Here is a 13,166-nt window from a genome sequence, read left to right as displayed (position 1 = left end):
CCTTCCTGCCTGCCTTCCTTACAGGATTAGCCCTGTAAAGTGGGAAAAAAAAACAAAAGGAGATTTCTTCCAACAACCAGTTCTCCCAACTGCTTAGAAAGTTAACAACCAGTTCTCCGAACTGCTAGAAAGTTAACAACCAGTTCTCCCGGATAGGTGCGAACTGGCTGAATCCCAGAAATGGTTCTTTCCTTCTAAAAGTCTGAAATGCAATGGACAAAATAAAAAGTTTATACAAAGTAGTTTATAGATTGATATTATAGTACTGTGAAGCCATGTGTAACTGACAGACTGGATGCCAAATTGTGATTTTAATATAGATTGCATGTGTTATTTATTATTTTATTCTAGAATTTTTAACTGGATGGTCATTGAATGTTTTATTTGTTCTGGTCTGTGATCTTTGATTGTAATAAAGTTGATTGGATTGGACTGGTACAAAGGTAACGTACAGTCACAAAAAAGTTACTTTTAGTATGGATATTAGCCTGCACATGTTAGGAAAAGGACATATACAAAGATTGAGGGAAAAGCATAGATAAGTGTTTTGCACATGAGGGAAAACAAACACTAAAGTAGGTGCTATTATTGAAACAAACCTGTTAGAAATACCCTTGGGATAATAGTGGCTATCTAATAATTAAAATAAGAAAAGCTGAGGCCAACCTGAATACCTCAAATGGCTGCACGCCATGTGTTTGGAAATTTAAGTAGGAGGGTTGAGCAGAACCTGCTGGAAAATTCATCTGTCCTGTGATCTCATAAATTGATTAGCTCCTTCAGTCCCTCAGATGGTAAAAGATATGTTTTGGAAACTGCATAAAAGAAATAGTTCAGTTTTTAAAAAGATCTAAATAAAAAAGCCAACACAGTTCTAGGCTGCATAAACAGAGGGATAGAATCAAGATCACGTGAAGTGTTAATACCGCTTTATAATGCCTTGGTATGGCCACACTTGGAATACTGCATTCAGTTTTGGTCGCCACGATGTAGAAAAGATGTGGAGACTCTAGAAAGAGTGCAGAGAAGAGCAACAAAGATGATTAGGGGACTGGAGGCTAAAACATATGAAGAACAATTGCAGGAACTGGGTATGTTTAGCTTAAGAGAAAGAAGGACTAGGGGAGACATGATAGCAGTGTTCCAATATCTCAGGGGTTGCCACAAAGAAGAGGGAGTCAAGCTAGTCTCCAAAGCACCTGAGGGCAGGACAAGAAGCAATGGGTGGAAACTAATCAAGGAGAGAAGTAACCTAGAAGTAAGGAGAAATTTGACAGTTAGAGCAATTAATCAGTGGAACAGCTTGCCTCCAGAAGTTGTGAATGCTCCAACACTGGAAGTTTTTAAGAGGATATTAGATAACCATTTGTTTGGTGTGGTGTAGGGTTTCCAGCCTAGGCAGGGGGTTAGACTAGAAGACCACCAAGGTCCCTTCCAACTCTATTATTCTATTCTATTCTAATAAAATCTTATCACATATGTAAGTATCCTTTTCATCGTTATATTTTGCTCACCCCTATATTAAATTCCACCTCAATTATTTCTTGTGCTTGGTCTTCCTGTTCCCTAGTGCCTAAAGAGTAGACCTGAATTTCACACAGATGGATTTTTAGATGCATCTTTTTAGATGAAAAAAAAATTCTGATATATATATATATTAAGGATCTAATTGTGGATGTCCTTGATTCTAAGTAGCCGCCTTATGGTTGGCTTCTTCAAAGAGAGAATGATGGAAGGAAAGGCATCCTGAATAATGAACATCTATTATTTGTGTCCTTAGAGTGTCCTTTTGAAACACAGTAAGAGGCAAAAGAGTAGATATCAACATTCTACGAAAAAGGAACCAGGAGACAATGCAGATAAAGTTGTCCTTGGACTGTGCCACTTCAAACAACATCATCATTTTCATTTAATGACCCCCATAATCCCTTGCAGGTTGGAGTCTGGCCAACTGAATGGAGTTAGCAGAGTGTTTTAATGGCCAATGTGGAGTTTTGTTTAGCAGATATATTCTCAGGGTGCCAAGAGAGAGAAATATCTGCCTCTATCTAGGATCAAACTCACGGCCTCCTGATCGTGAGGCGAGAGCACCACCTGTAGGCCACTGCACCACTCCGTCACTTCAAACAACAGATGGAAGAAAATGTTGCATAGCAGATCAGGCATTGGTTCAGCTAATGCACCGTAGCTTACAATGACTGGTGGAGGGTCTCCGGAACTTAGTGAATTATTTTAGTTCTACCTGATGATGGCAGGGATCCAACATGAAACCAGAGGTGGTATTCAGAAGGTTCTGGCCAGTTCTGGAGAACCAGTAGCGGAAATTTTGAGTAGTTTGGAGAACCAGTAAATACCACGCCCCTATCTATTCTCTGCCTCCCAAGTCCCAGCTGATCGGTAGGGAATGGGGATTTTGCAGTATCCTTCCCCTGCCACATCCATCAAGCCACGCCATGCCCACCAAGCCAGGTGTTCTGCCATTGTTCTATGGTTCCTCTGTTGAATTTTTTTTTAACACAGAAATCATTACAAGCAAGTTTTCTCACCTGAATCAACTGGTCGTGGGCATTGATATCAAAACCTGAGAGAGCCATTGGTTTTTTTTAAAAAAAACAACCCAACTTCCAATCATTGTTTGAAAGGATCAAGTAGAAAACCTTTTGACCAGAATCTGCAAGATCTGTAAACATGGCTGAATTTGCAGACAAGGGAATTTGAATACAACAAAACCAATGAGTTTTTTTAAAAATTATTATTATAATGTGTTGGATTCCAATGTTGCCTTATAGCCTGATGCTTTTACGGTGACAAGGGAATAAAACTGCATTTGCCTAACTGGTTTATTATTGCATTTGCTTAATGTCATTGGGAATTTTAATCCTGTTAAGACTAAGCAGAATAACGTGGTAATAAAAGCTTCACAGATTTATTAAGGCTTCCTTAGCTAGCAGAATGCCTAAACATCTTCCTTTCATTGTGTTTACACAAGCAGAATGCTTTGTAATCCCTTCCTCAAACAAAAAAACGTACTTATATTTTGAACAGGAGCTCACCTTTGAGTTCATTCTCACTCTCTTACCTATCATACAATTGCCCACTTGGATAATCTAATCCCTTAACTGAATGTCCACGTTAGCATATCAAATCAAGGAGACTCTTTTCCCCCATTAACCTTTCCCATGAGTAGATGACTGGTTAGGATGCATTCACGATCAAAATTCTTGAAATTGTTCTGACCTCGGCTTCCCAAGAGCCTGAAGCAAACTCCTTGTCCCAACAAAAACCCTTTTTATTAATTGACTGTGAATTCTGCTCATTCACCTCCAGCCGAGTCTTTCAAGGGAGGATTTACAGTCACAGACCTTATCTGGCTTTGACCATTGACAGGCCCGCTATCTGCAAAACCTGGCAAGGAGTCTCTGAGTCATGAACCAATGAAGCGAACTAATTGCCTCCTGCAAACTCCACTCCCCTTTCGCTCCTCTTTTATTTCCTCTGGGAGGGGCCATTCATTGTCCACCTGTGGCCTTATTCCCAAGTCAACCCCTGTTCTTTAGCTCTTCCCTTCGTCTGGCAACTCTGTGCATGAGGACACAGGGAACGGGCTCCAGCTGTTTGTCTGCCTCACTGATGTCTGACTCCGAAGGCAGCTGAGAACTGGCATACGGCTCTGCCCCCCTCTCTGCCTCTGACACAGAGCCCTCATTAGAGCCTTCCCCAGACTCCGGGACTGGCCCAGGTTCCTCCCCAACCTCCTCACTGTCCGATTCTGCTGCCAGCTCTGCAGGTTGTTGGGAGGCCACAACACTTAGAGACCTCCTGAACAAGTACTTGCTAAAATAAATATGGATAAATCGGGCCACAACAGAGATACAGCAATGTCTTGGAAAATAAGATGAGTTTGTTTTCAGAATGCAAATCAGCTAAAAGGTACAGTTATTGGGTTTCAAAAGCCAGACTCCATTGCTTCACAAAGCCCTCTTTAGGTAGCCAACATATTAATGCTGCGTGTAAAATTTCCCCCACCTCTTCTCTTCCTTTTATAAATATGTGTACATCCTGAGTATTGGGAGGGTGTCACATTTTAAACTACAGCAGGATAGGATTAAAATGGGGTTTGCACCTGATAGCCTGATGCCACACTGAACGTTGCTGGAATAAAAATCCTGCCAATGTAAAAGTGAATACTGTAGTGGTTTTTTTTAAAGTAAACATAACAGCAGGAACATCTGTAATCCTATAGAGGCCTGCTCATTTATCCCCACTGTACAACATTCTTTAATTAAGGGGCGGGGAGGATGCCATAGGAATCAAGGTAATTATTGGCATGACTATATCTATGTAAATAAGATGAATTATTAGAACAATTAATCAGTGGAACAGAAGTTGCCTCCAGAAGTTGTGAATGCCCCAAACACTGGAAGTCTTTAAGAAGATGTTGGATAGCCATTTGTTTGAAATGGTATAGGGTTTCCTGCCTAGGCAGGGGGTTGGACTAGAAGACCTCCAAGGTCCCTTCCAACTCTACTATTGTATTGTATTTTATTAATGTAAATGTGAGGCTGCTGATATCACCTACAGTATCATTATCTCTCTGGACATTTGAGTTGGAAGTTTTATATCTCAGACCTGGGATGTTTAACCCTTTTTATACTACTGTCTAATTGAAAAAATAGCAAGCAAGTGATGAGCATAGCTAATTAGGGCAGTCCACCAGTTGAAGGTGTGTGTGTGTGTGTGTGTGTCTGTGTGTCTGTGTGTCTGTGTGTGTATGTATCGCCTCGAGCAATTTCAACCGAACTTGGTACACAGATGACTTACTCTCTGGAAACAAATACTGTGCAGGTAAGACACCTCTAAAACCCCTTGAGGTGTGTGTTCTGTTAAGATGCAGCCTATTGTGCCATAAAATAGTGTCTACTGTACAGCTCAGTGGAATTGCCATGGTAGCAGCTTCACAGTACTCCACAAGGGGGCTCCCTCTGGTGAGGGGGAAAATCCTACATTTGAAATTACATTTGGTCCGTACATTTTCCCCCTATAAATAAATCCCCAGGCAATGCTAGTACATCATAAAACAGAGTGTTCCAGGAATAGACTTAGGTAGGAAAGAGTAATAAGAAAAGGAAGCAAAGAATTTCTACAACCATCAGTTTCATTGTTTACCGGCAATGGTTAACTAATCAGATATTTAGAAGTGAGGCAGCTGAATGAGTTCAGCAAGACTCATTTAAAGTTGCTAGCAGTTATTGAAATGCTTCATTGTCCCTCTAGGAAAAGTTCTAATTTCCCGATATAAAACCATCCTGCTGAAAAGCATCTCATGTTTCTAGGTAACAGGCTGAAGTCTGACTATGTTAAGCAAATCTTGCTACTCAAGTTTCAGAAGCCTTTTATAATGGGATGCTAGAATACAACATCAAAAGTGGAGAAATTATTACCCAATGAAGAGGAAAAGCCAGGACGCGGAGCTCACACAAAGCATGATAAAAAAAACTGGGTTTGGGATTTGGGAATTCGTTCAATCTAAGATTCTTCACCATATCCAGAAGCTAGTATTACCAAGCATTATGGACTCCCTTGCAACCTGAACATTAAGCCTCGAACTGCGAGCACGTGGCTTCACACAAATTTAATTTCCCCAAAGGCAGAGGGTGTCTGCCTTACCAGTCATGTTGAATCAGCTGTCGAATTGTATTTTACCCAACCTTGCATTTATCAAAACGAAGGGGTTGTATAAAAAGCAATTCCGAGACGGCTCAACGTTATTTGCGTTTCAGGTTTTATTCAAGCAGGTGGCGGTGGCAGTTTTCGCCACGCAGAGTGGGGGGGGGGAGAAAGAAAGAAAAAAGGGCGCAGTTATCTCAAACCAAAATTTTGAGATATCAACTGGTGGAAATACTTTCACTTAAGAAACGATTAACTTTAACGGGAGAATATTCATACAGTTGCCCAACTCAATTTTGGTGACTCCTGATTACAACAGGGGTGTCAAACTCAAGGCCCACAGGCCAGATTTGGCCTGTGGGATGTTTAAATCTGGCCCACAGGGCCGGCCTGGGAATAACAAAACAGGACTGGCCCACGGTGCCTCTGGCAGCCAAATGGGATGTTGGAGGGATGTGTACGCTCCCCCTTGCCCCATTTTGGCTGGCAAAGTGCTGCAGGAGGACATCCAGGCCAAGAACAGGCCACAAGGAGGGCTGCACACAGTCTCCCTGTGCCCCGTTTTGACCAGCAAAGTGCTGCAGGTGCCATCCACCCTCTGTTGTCCCTCCCCCGGCCCACGGAGGAGAATTACAGTGCTGATCTGGCCCTCAAAGAAATCCAGTTTGACACCCTTGGCTTACAAGAATAAAAACCCAATCCAAACTCCAAAACCCCCTATTCTCACATGATTGTTGGCGACAACAATCAAATGAGTTACTTGATGGGTTCTACATCACTTGAGGTCACCAAGCCCACGTTTACAGAGCCTTATGGAAGACTGTCAAAATGAGGACCAATCCTATCTCTGCACAAGGTGACTTTTCAATATCTCTTCCCTCCCATCTTTCTCTCCCTAATGAGAGAAATTCTCCCATTATGATTAGGGACAAACCATCAGCATTAAATGAAAGGTTATTGAACAACTGAAGAACAAATTGTACAGCTCATTTCAGACTGAAATCCAAGATTCCTGGCTTTTATCAGAGGTTATGGCAGCCTCTATAATACAGAATTAGTTTATATCAGCCAAGAAGACCATTCTAGTTTTGAATTTATTTCATGATATGTGGTCCTAAAAAAATCTGTGATCCATCCTATGATGTATTAACATGATTACCTGATTGATTTTTTTTGAGAAATAACATTTTGTCAAATGGCTTCTTGCAGCATTTAGAAAATCAGAGCACTGAGGACTTTATCAAATAGAATCTATCTATCTATCTATCTATCTATCTATCTATCTATCTATCTATCTATCTATCTATCTATCTATCATCTATCTATCATGCCGGAGAAGACTCCTGTGAGTCCCTTGGACTTCAAGGTGATCAAACCGGTCAGTCCTATAGGAGATAGCCCAGGCTGCTCTTTGGAAGGCTAGATCCTGAAGATGAAACTCAAATATTTTGGCCGTCTAATAAGAAGGAAGGACTCACTGGAGAAGAGCTTAATGCTGGGAACAATTGAGGACAAAAGAAGAATGGGATGACAGAGAATGAGGTGGCTGGATGGACTCACCAAAGCAGTAGGCATGAACTTCAATGGACTCCAGAGGATGGTAGAGGACAGAAAGGCCTGGAGGAACATTGTCCATGGAGTTGTGATGGGTTGGACATGACTTCCCAACTAACAATAACAATGTATCTCAGGACTGAACCATGAATTTATTTGCTTGTGACATTTCATGATCAAACTAGGTAACCTTATCAGTACACTAAGAATTTCGTAACTTTTTCTACTCAGAGATTGGCTCAACCCCATATGAAAGGCTATAGTTTTGCCTGCTTGACTTGAATTCCAAAACTCATAATTCATCATAATCTGCTTTCTTCTTCCATCAGACAAAGAAAACTGATTTGATTAGGTTACACATTTCTTTTACAATAACCCTCTTCTGCTGTCCTAGCCTACATTCACAACAAAGTCCTACAACATTCTAACAGAGTAGATACCTCTCAAATTAAATGATGTTTTCGTGGCACATTGAGTGCCTGAGGGTCTACAGATCTCAGTTCAGCCTTATTTATAAAGCGGCCCTTTTGTCCCACTCACATCCAAAGAAAATCTGAAAGATTTAACTTATCTATTTCCAGGACCCACCCACCCCCCAAAAAACCACCCTAAAGAATGACTCTTGATTTATTTCTTCTTGGGTCTTAGTGGAAAGGTAAATAGACTGTCCATTAGGTCTGAAATTATATTCTACCAGTTCCTTGGGACACCCAAGACCTTATCATCACAATATTGGTTAAAGTATGGCAGCCATAAAATGTCACGTCTGTCAAGCTGTATGATTCTAGCCTTGCCCACATTAGATTTACTCTGGGTAAATGTCAATGCCAATGAGAGCTGCTAGAAAAGCTGGGATTTTTGTCCTCCTTTGACAAGCACTTAACAATAAATTGTCTGGCTGATGTAATAGCATCAAACTAATGTCTTAGTCTGTGCTTTTATGATGACTTGTGCAAAGAAGTTTAGTTGATTTAACACTGAAGGCAAAGATCCCACCATCCTGTCTATAGATCTCCACTGGATATCGCTGATTTCCAACAGAGCTAGCCTTGTGCTAAATCAAGTAATGGAGAAACAAAACATTCACATGAATACATACAGAGACATGCACGCATATATGCCTATGGATAGGCCCAAATCCAACAACAGTGTGTTTGTTTCTATGTTAGAATGAAAAGGGGGAAAAACCCCATCCTTTCCCTTTTAAAATACAGCTGCACATTTCTATTACAGTACAACAGAAATCCGGTGACACAGAATAGCAATAGCACTTAGACATAGATATACCACTTCACGGTGCTTTCACAGCCCTCTCTAAACAGTTTACAAAGTCGGCATATTTCTCCCAACAATTTGGGTACTCATATTCCCAGCCTTGGAAGGATAGAAAGCTGAGTCAAGTGAGAATCGAACTGCTGGCAGTTGGAAGAATTAGCTTGCAATGTTGCCTTCTAACCACTGTGCCACCATGGCTCTTAATCTTCTTAAGCAGGTGGTCTTTTAATTGTTCCTCGATTGAATATCCTCCACTTGTCTTGCTCATATTCCAGTCAATAACTACAATGAAGCAGTTTGCCTAACACCAGCATGGGAAGCCATTTGTAATTCTCCTATCTCTCTGAGGTCTCCCCTGGTCCTTCTCTTCACTAGACTAGCCATGCCCAGTTCCTGCAATAGTTCTTCATATGTTTTAGTCTCCAGTCCCCTAATCAACTTTGTTGCTCTTCTCTGAACTCTTTCTAGAGTCTCCACATCTTTTTTATAGTGTGGTGACCAAAACTGGATGTTGTATTCTAGGTGTGGTCTTACTAAGGCTTTATATAGTGGTGTTAGTACCTCCCTTGATCTTGAGTGTATCCCTTGTTAATTCAATTTAGGATTGCATTGGCTTTTTTGGCTGCCACTGCACACTGCTGGCTCATATTTAGCTGGTTGTCCACTAAGACTCCAAGATCCCTCTCACAGTTAATGGTATTAAGCCTGGTTTCACCCAGTTTATATGTGTACCTATGTTTTTTCTTGCCTAAGTGTAAAACTTTAATTTTCTCTACATTGAATTTCATTTTGTTAGATAGGGCCCAGTATTCAAGTCTGTCAAGATCCATCTGGATCTTGAGCCCATCTTCTAGGGCTAGTCCTGCCAGCTTAGTATCATCTGCAAATTTGGTAAGTTCCCCTTCTATTCCACCATCTAAGTCATTTATGAAGATATTGAGTAGAGTAGAGTAGGGTAGGGTAGGGTAGGGTAGGGTAGAGTAGAGTAGAATAGAATAGAATAGAATAACAGAGTTGGAAAGGACCTTAGAGGTCTTCTAGTCCAAAGGTAGAGATGACCCTTCCAGAGATTCACTCCTGAGTCAATTCCACCTGCCAACAAACATTATGATGTTTGAAACACAGCAAGCTCTTTACAAAATGCATTAATCTGTGTGGTGGCACAGTAGTTAGAGTGCAGTACTGCAGGCTACTTCTGCTGACTGACGGCTGCCTGCAATTTGGAAGTTCGAATCTCACCAGGCTCAAGGTTGACTCAGCCTTCCATCCTTCCGAGGTGGGTAAAGTGAGGACCCAGATTGTTGGGAACAATAAGATGACTCTGTAAACCTCTTAGAGAGGACTGGAAAGCACCGTAAAGCAATATATAGGTCTAAGTGCTATTGCTAGTGCTAATTCATCAGTTCCATTTTGGAAGCAAGTCTAGGTAACTTGGGAGAGACCGCTGTAAATGAATGTTTGTTAGGGGAAAAGTTTGAGAAACATTCTTAGGAAAGGAAAGAGAGGTCCCTAGTTGTACAGTATCCCAACCTTCTGAAAGGCAGAAAGTGTCCTATCTGGAGAGATGGCACTACTGTAGTAGCTGATTAGTTATTTCCTTTGGCATTTAGCACAAATTATAATGCAATATGAAAAGCAATAGAATTTGAGCACATTTAAAAGGCTTTAACTTTAACTCTCTGGAATCATTTGTATTACATTTTCCACCTAAGAGTTAATTTGATTAGTATCCCCAGTCTCAGCATTAACCAAACTCAGTGCACAATAATAACACAATTAAAAAAAATAAAAAATGATTCTCTTGCCACCTTAGAAGCACTGTGCTAATTTCAACTCATGCAAGAATGGTAATGTGTTCTCTTTTTCAATTGAACTATACGGCATAACCATCCTTTAGCGTTAGATTATTTTAGAGGGGAAACCACAGTCTGGTCTACCGCGTCCCATTGCGAGGTCCCTTAATATGCTCATCTCTGAAAGAGAATCTCTAATTATTCTGTATGTAAAGCTCATGTAAAACAACATCATGGCATCTTATTCTGAAATAAGCAACAGTTTTTCATAAAGCCCTAGATCTATTTATCTGTCTGTCTAACTGTGTATGGCAGAGGTCTTCAAACTTGGCAACTTTAAGACTTGTGGACTTCAACTCCCAGAATGCCCCAGCCACCGTGGACTTCAACTCCCAGAATGCTCCAGCCAGTGTGGACTTCAACTCCCAGAATGCTCCAGCCAGCGTGGACTTCAACTCCCAGAATGCTCCAGCCAGTGTGGACTTCAACTCCCAGAATGCTCCAGCCAGCAGAGCTGGAGAATTCTGGGAGTTGAAGTCCACAAGTCTTAAAGTTGTCAGGTTTGGCAACCCTTGGTGTATGGTGTAGCATTGTGAGTAATACTGTATAACAAAAATTTGTTCCTGTCTTCACTTCATCATGAAACTCAATGAAGGACTTAAAATAAGCTGCTAGTCTCCAGATTAAACATTTTTTAAATTTGTTGTCGGAAGGAGGGAAATGCGGCAGTGTTGAGGTTACCTAGTTTGGTAATGAAACATCTGCAAGAAAACCACAAACTGAGCAATGTGTTATATCTTCAGACCCCTCACATCCTGGACATAAATTGTTTCAACTTCTACCCTCAAAATGACTCTATAGAGCACTGCACACCAGAACAACTAGACACAAGGACACTTTTCTCCCGAATGCCATCACTCTGCTAAACATCTAATCCCCACAACACTTTCAAATTATCTACTAAGACTGTATTACTATTCTTCTTCTCTTCCTTCTTAGTACCTATCTCTTTCCTGGTACCTATCTTTTACCACTTACGACTATAACTATGTTGCTTGTATCTTTAAAATTTATATTGTTTAATTTGTTCCTAGTGTAATTTGTTTGCTTATTAGTAACCTATGACTATCACTAAGTGTTGTGTCTTATTATTCTTGATGAAGGTATTCTATTTTATTTTCCTTATGTACACTGAGAGCATAAGCACCGAAGACAAATTCCTTGTGTGTCCAATCACACTTGGCCAATAAAGAATTCTGTTGTGTTGTGTTGTGTTGTGTTGTGTTATTGTATTGTATTGTATTGTATTGTATTGTATTGCATTGCATTCTATTCTATTCTATTCTATTCTATTCTATTCTATTCTATTCTATTCTATTCTATTCCATTCCATTCCATTCCATTCCATTCTGTATAATGCATGTGCAGATTGGGGAAACAAAACAACCACTTCATAAACCCCTGGCACAACATAGGAAAGCAAACCCATCAGGACTAGATTCAGCAGTCCATCTGCATTTAAAAGACACGGGCCACCCTTTTGAAGGCAACAAAGTCCATACATATCTTGGACAAAGAGGATTGCTGGTTTGAAAGAGGAGTCAAAAGAGGGCATCTATGTCAAATCTCAACAGGGGTGAAGGGGGTACGGCATCATCTATCTCGAATCTACAACACAGTCCAGTCCCAAGAAGGCTCCACACCCATTTGCACCCCCTCGGGTGTCCCTGAGGACACAGACAAACCTCCAAGTGGCCTCAATGACTCTGTAAAAAGAATGCAAATGACCAGCTGTCTGCAAGGAGTATACATCCTTCCATTCCCCACCATCCTGTCAGAGCTGAAGAAGCTTCTTGGATGAGCAGCAAAATGTCTTCAAAGAAAAACCAGAAAGTCCAGTTGCCGCTTGAAAAAAGCACCTTTGGGACAACCGTGACCATGGATGACTGAGAATCTCCACCGACATTCTGTCAGAGAAATTACTACAGTCAGATAGAGGAGAGAGAGGATAACAGTTGTGCAATAACTGGTATACAAAGTTTTTTTAAGGAGTCGCTTGAGAGCAAGCACACATACGTATTTTATTTATTTATTTATTATTAGCGTTTATATACCGCCCCCTCTCCCGAAAGGAAAGGAAATCTAAGAATATATATATAAATCCAAGCAATAATAACATGAAACTTTTCTTTGAGGCACTAGATTAAGGCTTCAGAAGAATAGATGAACACTTCAAAGACTTAGGGAACAAATAACATATCCAGAATACGACTAACCCATTAAAATGTTATTAAAATTCAATCGTATGCAATCAAAAATATTTTCAACTGGATTTTATTGAATTTTAATACCATTTTAATGGGCTGGTTTAATTCTAAATGTATGTGTCCCCCCTCCCTCCAGGGTCTTTGAAAAGAATAGTGGGGCACGAACAAGGCAGTTTCAAAATTCTGATATCGATTTATTGCTCTGCTCCTCCTTGGTTATTTTGGCATGAGTTAGCATTGATCAGAAGGAAAAAGAAAATGATCTCTCTCTCTCTCTCTCTCTCTCTCTCTCTCTCTCTCTCTCTCTCTCTCTCTCTCTCTCTCGAATTTGTTTGCTTAATAATCAGATGTCAGGAAACCGAAAGGCTGAATAGATGCTCAATTTTCGCAAACATATTTGATTCTTTCTGAGAAGAATGCTCTTAGATCATTTAGAATCTAAAAAAGCTTAGTAAAAGGATACTTCAGTGCTCTCTGAGCTTGCTTGTTTCATTACCCTACTTATTGCTGATGATGTTACCTAGTTAGATAATGAAACGTCTGCAAGAAAACAAGCAAGCTCAGAGACCACCAAGGACCCCGTAGTACTACTAGCACCACTACTATTAGT

This window comes from Natrix helvetica (genome assembly GCF_964273705.1).
Source record: "Natrix helvetica genome assembly, chromosome: 11".
NCBI lineage: Eukaryota > Metazoa > Chordata > Lepidosauria > Squamata > Natricidae > Natrix > Natrix helvetica.
The sequence above is the reverse complement of the archived record's forward strand: the minus strand, read 5'-3'. Positions refer to the sequence as shown.